Below are 7,606 nucleotides of genomic sequence, written 5' to 3'. Positions count from 1 at the left end.
TTATCAGGACATGTTGATGGGACAGATTTGTGTCCCAGAGACTCCCCCATCTGTGGAACAGACTCCCTTTCCACATCAAGCAGAGTACCTTTTTACCCCTTTTTAAGTGCAACCTGGATAACTGGATGGGAAATAGAAAATACATCCCTGGGATTCCACCTGTGTCTCTATTGGACAGGGGCATCGAGGGCTGATTTACTATACATGTGCTAAACTCTTGGCTAGGCTTATAAGGTCTTCAGGGCCAATAGCCTATTAACTTCTTATGATCCTATGATTGTATATCTTTTATATATATTGCAACTCCACCTTCTTTTGCTTTGCTGCCCACAGTTTGGGGTCTAAATATATGATAGGATGAGTAACCTGGCATGGCTGGGGTACTCCCCGCAGCTTTGAACCAGGTTTTTGTAACTGCACAAATGTCAGCATCTTCCCAGGTTAAGAATGCTTGCAATGAGTGCAGTTTCATGTTTAGCCTCCTAACATTTAGAAATATGACCTTTAATTTGTGTTTTGATGAAATTTTCATATTGGTAGTTTTGACCTCGTGGCATTGCCTAAAAAGGGCAGTATGGTGGAGGCAAGAGCCTTTGCCAGTAACCTGAAGCCCAAGGGGAACAGATGCAGGCCATCTCTGGCAAGGCATCGTGGTTTGTTAATCATGTCATCCCAGGCTGTCAGGTACTGGATCCCCTTGGAAGGACAGTAAAAACTAAGCCAATTGTTAAAGTCAATCATTTTCTGTTTGTACTGAGGCATCATTCTGTGTGATGGTAGAATGCTGCTTAAGGCTAGAAACATACCTGCCTGGGATACAAATTCAGTGAGCTTGATTATGTCTCTCTTCATATAGTCCAGGGAGGTATGCCTCAAGTCATTCACACCAACATGGACTATGACAGAGTCATAACAGTACCTGTTGAGAGACTTGAGTGCATAGGTGATATAATGGATTCTAGCACTTGACAAACAACTAACCGTGACTTTCTCCTTATCCGGCCTGGTGAGGGGCACATCTGTGTGTCTCACAATGGAGTCGCCTATGACTAATATATTGGGTTTATGTTTAGGCTTTAGTGACTGTGAGATACGTGTGGGGACTATGCATGGTGTGTGGTGTGGTGGGCAATGGATTTCATGTATGTTTTCGCCTCAGAGGTAGCTTTTGTTTGGGTATGCTTTTGTTGAGGACCTCCACATATATGGGTGCGTGTTGTGTAGGTGTAGGTGGTGTTTGAGGTGTGGTGTTTGTGTTGACAACCTTCTCAGTGCCAGATATACTGTCTCTGAGGGAGAGAACAATGACTCTAGGTTCTTAATGTAATTGCATCTCTCACAAATTGTGTTCCTAGGTGGTAGTAGTAGAGGGTTGTTCATGTAAATTAGGCAGTTGCTACACTATCTCAAGATGCACATATAGGTTCATAGGTTCATAGGTTCATACTAGGCTATCTGCCCTAGGGCATTTATAAGCCTAGCCAGAGTGTGTGTGGCTTTCACCACCCCTTAGGATGAGAATACTATACCCATTAATTTGCTGTGCCTCTGTCCAGCAGTGATACAGAGATGATTCCCGGGGTAAACCTACGATCTCCCATCCACTCGTCAAGATTTCTCTTGAACAGAGTCAGTGAGGGGCTCTGCATCACATGGACTGGGATTCTGTTCCATAGTGTAGGGAGTCTCTGGGTGATGAATCTGTCCCTCCAGCATGTCCTATTTATATCCGTGTTGAGGTTTAAGTCTCTTGCTCTCGTGGCTCTGGTGGATTTGGATTTTTTGAGGTGGAGCATGTCCATTAATTCCGGGTTGGACATGGCTTTGTATGTCAGGCACAGATCACCTCTGAGCAGACGGTATGTGACTGAATAGAGCTGGAGTTTCTTCAGTCGGGCATCGTATGACATATGTTTGAGCCCCTTTATCCTTTTGGTGAGGAACTTTTGGGGTCTTTCCAACTGCTGCAGGTGTCGGGTAAGGTACATTCGAATGGGGCGTTGTACTCAATCATTGGTCTGATAAGTGAAGAGTACAGGGTACAATGACCTCTCCTGATCTGGATGTGAATCCCTTCATGATCAGGTGGGCAATGTAGAAGGTCTTCCTAACCACTTTGGCAATGTGAGTGTCAAAGAGAGGTTACTGTCAACTTGGGTCCCCAGGTCCCTGATAACTTCTTCCGTGTTTAATGGATTACCACCTATGTGGTAATTAGGGGTTACCTTGTTTTTCCCAAAGGGTATGACTATACATTTTTGGCATTTAGCTTAAGGCCATGGCTCTGGCACCAGTTATCCATTTCTATGAGACCTTTCTGGAGGATGTCTGTGTCTGATGGAGTGTCAATTATGGTGCCCAGTTTGCAGTCATCTGCAAATTTTGTCAACCACAATCCCCTATGTTTGCCTGCACTTCAGAAAAATAAATGCCGAACAAGACGGGGCCCAGGACTGAGCCCTGTGGGACACCGCTCATGACCGGCTTAGAGTCTGACATGGCACCAGCAACTCTAACCCTGTGTGTTCTGTCCTTGAGCCAGTTTGCAACCCATCTTGTGACATATGGGTTTACATCTAAGCTGGTGAGCTTTTCTATGATGCCCGAGTGGGGTATTGTGTCGAACGCTTTTGCTAGGTCAAGGTAGGCTGTGTGAACTGCCTTACCCTCATCAATGGCCTTAGTGACTGTTTCGAAAAAGTCGACCAAGTTCAAGAGGCAGGATCTGCCCTTGACAAAGCCAAATTGGGTAGGATCCAGTGTCTGTAGGTCCCCAATGTCTTTATTTATGAGTTCCATTATGATCCTCTCCATAGCTTTGCAGACAAGGCTCGTCAAGCTTATGGGGCGGTAATTTCCAGGGTCCGTAGAAGCACCGCCTTTGTGGAGTGGGACCAACTAGATTGGCAGGAGAAAACATAGGAAATTGTCCATACATATTTGTCGGAAACTGAGGGAGAGAGGCCAAAGAGAGCCAAGAGGGTAAAGGGTGGATGGTCTAAGAGTAACACTACTAGGTAATCACACAAGTGCTACCAAGAGAAAATTTGTAGCTGGAATACCTCAAAAAGGGTTAAAAACTGTGTAGCTGAAGCTCTGGATGAAGCAAACCTGTATCCAGACTATGCTACTCAATTTAAGGGTTGAGAACACAGTGAAACTCACAAAGAAGTACATATCAACCACTTACAGACAAAAACAGAACACTCAGAATGCAAAAATACATTTAAACACTAATGAAATGCAGTAAAATGCAGTTAAACAGTAATGAATCGCAGTAAATAGCAATGAAATACGGTTAAACAGTAATGAAGTGCAGTTAATCAATAAATTGCTTTAAAACAGTGCAAATGTGATAATTTTGCTCACAATCACAACAGTAAAAAACAGCTAAAATAAAGCAGCAATTCAGTAGAATACTGTCATCAATTTAATAAAGCTACAGACAAGCAGTAACAAATGCGGCAAAATAAATGCAGTTGAACTCCTAAGCACAAGCAGCAAAATTAAGTAGAAAGAGGCACAGTATATGTCTTTTTTAGGAGACAGAAGATAATTCAAGGTTAAAAAGTTAAAGGGGTGGGGCTTTACAACGTATGAATGAGCTGATGTAATGGGACTGAGGGAGTGTACAATATGAAATTTATACTAGAGGTGGGCAACTCAAACACCACCAAGCTTTAATACTTCAACAACAGTTGGGTAGGTGGGAGGGATGCAAGATCAGAACAGAGGTAAGGACTGAATTCACAAAGCCTAAAAAACAGTTGCACATTTATTTGCTCTCTCTTAAAATGTGTTACTAAATCAGTCTAAGGGCTTTAATGTAGTCATTTCCCGTGCAAGAATGAGAAAAAGCACTTTAATCTCTCTTTTATCATGCTTTTTAACCAGGCTTTTTTATGCATTGCAATGCCTGCATTTCTTAAAACTAAACAAAAAGAAAGGGAGAAGGAAGAAAGAAAATTAAAAAAGAACAGCAGCACCTGTCCACAATCCCCATTACACTTAAAAATAACTGAAAAACAACTTTAGTTTATAGCTCCTAAAGAAAACCACATGCCACAAAACTGGTAATATTTAAAGTACTATTTAAAGAAAAAAATCTTTACTTACAGTTAACTTTCCCCCTCCTCTTGCCCACCCCAAAGCACTTTTTCGAACATTAATGACATGAAGTAGGGCATATGCTTTAGAGTCCCCCACAAGTCCAACAAACTCAGAAAAAGTTCAATATTTCCAGATTTTCTTGTTATGTGATATTTCACAAATATAATGATTGAACTGTAATCTCATATGAAGTTACTGGTTTTATTACTGTTCATCTCCGAAATACTGTCTCTGCTTCATTTCCAATGTACTCTCAATTCTTCTATTCAACTCTCATGCTCCCTTCCTTCTATCCAACATTTTACATTGAAACAGTGGAAAGGATTTCATGGGTACAGTCTCTCTGTCGTCTTTATTACCAGAAGAACAAGAAGCAGAATCTCCATCTGTTTCACAGCTCACTTTGTGTTGGTGAAACCTTTGTATTTCTTCCTTAGCATGTGCTTCATCAAAAAATTATTTTGTCCCTCCAGGAAAAAAAATACCTTGAAGACAACTGGGTACAGCAGTTGGAATCTCATACCTGCATCTCAGCATTTCCTGAATAGTGGAATAAAATTGCTCCTCTTCTGTTTGGTGTACAATGAGTAATCATTCTCCACAAACACTCTGCTGTCTCCCACCTTTAGTACTTTGTCCTTCTGCACATTTTTTTTTTCAGAATCAACTCCTTCTGCTGGTAGGATTGCATCTTTACTATTAAAGGTCTAGGTTGCTTTCTTATAGCCAGGTTTGGAACATACACACGATGTGCCTTTTAGGTTCATAGGTTCATAGGTTTATACTAGGCTATCTGCCCTAAGGCATTTATAAGCCTAGCCCAAATTATTGTGGCTTACGCCACCCCTTATATGAAAAAATACTGTGCCCATTAGTTTGTTGTGCCTCTGTCCAGCAGTGACCCAGAGATGATTCCCGGGGTAAACCTACGATCTCCCATCCACAGGTCTAGATTTCTCTTGAACAGAGTCAGCGAGGTGCTCTGCCTCACATGGACCGGGATTTTATTCCACAGCATAGGGAGTCTCTGAGTGATAAATCTATCCCTCCAGCACGTCCTATTTATATCCGTGCTAAGGTTTAAGTCGCTTGCTCTAGTGGTTTTGGTGGATTTGGATTTTTTGAGGTGGAGCATGTCCATTAATTCCGGGTTGGACATGGCCTTGTATGTCAGGCACATGTCACCTCTGAGCAGACGGTATGCGACTGAATAGAGCTGGAGTTTCTTCAATCTGGCAGCATATGACAGATTTTGGAGTCCCTTTATCCTTTTGGTGAGGAACTTTTGGGGTCTCTCCAATTGCTGCAGATGTCGGGTGAGATACATCCCGAATGGGGCATTGTACTCGATCATTGGTCTGATAAGTGAAGAGTACAGGGGAACAATGACCTCACTAGATCTGGATGTGAATCCTTTTCAACTAGCAATCCCTGCTGTGGAATACCAGTCCAGTTGCTCATTTGTGCTTTCATAAAATTAATGCAGTCTGTTCCTTCCAGCTTCTCTGGTATAGCTGAAAATTTCAGGTTTTCCCTATGTGCTCTGTCCTCTAATTCTATTACTTTTTGAAACATCTCTTCCTGAGCAGTTTCATACTCAGCCATCCTTTTTTTTTATTTCGACCTATGATTTTTGCAGCTTTATCATCTCATTTGAATATCTGTTTAAAGCTTCTTTCATTTTTCAGCCTTTTGTTGTTTGTGTATACTCCATCAGTGTTTTGTTTATTTTAACCAGGTCCTTATGCAGTTGTCTTATATATTCTTGCAGGTTACTGGAAGCCATGTCTAAATGTTGCATTGCTTTTTGCTGAACAGCTGCAGAACTCTCCCTAGTCAATGTTTCTTCCTCACTTTTTGCAGCTTATTTTTTTCCCCAGGTTTTCTGTATTTCTTTAATACTGGCATCCAGGCAGTGCACTTACTAGCCAGTTACTGAAATTTACCCATAAAAACAAATCTATTGGCTTTTGCTGCTGAGTTTCTGTTTTGACACTGGTAGAGCTTGAAACAAGCTAATCTTGGAAGATATTAGTTAAGAATTCTTAACACTAACTGTTCGGCAGTCCCTTTCCTTGTGGGACATGTACTTCAAGACTCATAATGAGGTACATTTGAGAGGTGTGATTCTGAGTTTATGTTTTTAGCTATGAATTATGAAAAGCTAACACATACTTTGGGTTCCTGCATTTATTTTTATTTTAATAAAAAAGTAAACCACCTCAAAAACTACATTATACAAATTACTGACATTAATCATACCTCTCAACTACAAATTGCTGACATTAATCATACCTCTCAACTACAGCACCTGCGGTGATGCAACGGTAGCATTGTTGCCTCACAGCAAGAGGTTCTCCAGTTCGATTCTCGGCTGGAGTGCGGGGAGTGCCTTCTGTGTGGAGTCTGCATGTCCTCCCCACGGTTGGGTGGGCATTCGAGACATGCATAAATGGGCGTGCCTTTGTTGAAGGTTGAACGTCGAGCTGTCACCTCGGCGTTCGTGAAAATCTACTGCCAATCATTAGTGGACCAGAGTTCCGCTGTGGCGACCCCTAACCGGGAAAAGCTGAAAGACAACAACAGTAATCATACCTCTCACCTGTCCCTGATTTCACTCAAATTTAAGCCCTGTCCCTCTTAATCTTCCCTAAAACCAGTGACTTCTGGAAAAAAGTTGGTAATTTACACTTAAATAATGGCAATAATTAGATGCTTATTTTACTTCAGGAAATGTATATTAACTTGTATTCTCTAATTCTGGCAATGTCTCACGTTGATAGTACTAATGTTTTAAAAGCATCCCTCCCTGATTCTGTGGATATTGTCCCTGATTCATTGAGAGCTAAGACTTTAATTCTCGTTTAATTCTAATCATAATGCAAACAAGCAAACTATAGGCAATGGAAATAAGTTCCATAGCACTCGACCTACCATCTCTAAAATGAGGAACACTAGACCTCATAATGTAGAAGAAATGGATAAAATGTGGAATACATACTAATGGCTTACTAACAACCTTAACTAAGAAAGTCATAGGATGGTTAAAGTATTCTGGTTTCATTAAAAAAAAAAGATTTTTCAATGACCTAATGTGATTTATTTTTACCATGGAAAGCCATAGCTCTCAACCTTCCATCTTCAAAATGAGGAACACGTGTGGAACAAATGGGCAAAATGTGGAGCACCTTTTAACAGCTTACTAACAACTTCCACTAGGAAGGTCATAGGATGGTTACAATGTGTTACTTTATACTTATAAAACGTTCTTATGGTGAATTAATTTGATTCACTACTATTTAATATGGACATTAGTTAGAAAAAATGCCCAACACTGAAAGTGTGACAGACACTTTCAATGTTGAGCTTTGAGGAACATGGACTTTTTAAGACCTCAAATGAGGAGCGTTCCTCGTAACAAGGTATACTTAGGAGTTAAAAAAAATCCTAACACTGTGTGACAGACCCTTTCAGTGTGGAATTTCGAGGAACATGA

The sequence above is a fragment of the Protopterus annectens genome, chromosome 3.part0, assembly GCF_019279795.1.
Source record: "Protopterus annectens isolate FY-2018-M chromosome 3.part0, PAN1.0, whole genome shotgun sequence".
In the NCBI taxonomy this organism is placed as follows: Eukaryota; Metazoa; Chordata; order Ceratodontiformes; family Protopteridae; genus Protopterus; species Protopterus annectens.
This window is presented reverse-complemented; position numbering follows the sequence as displayed.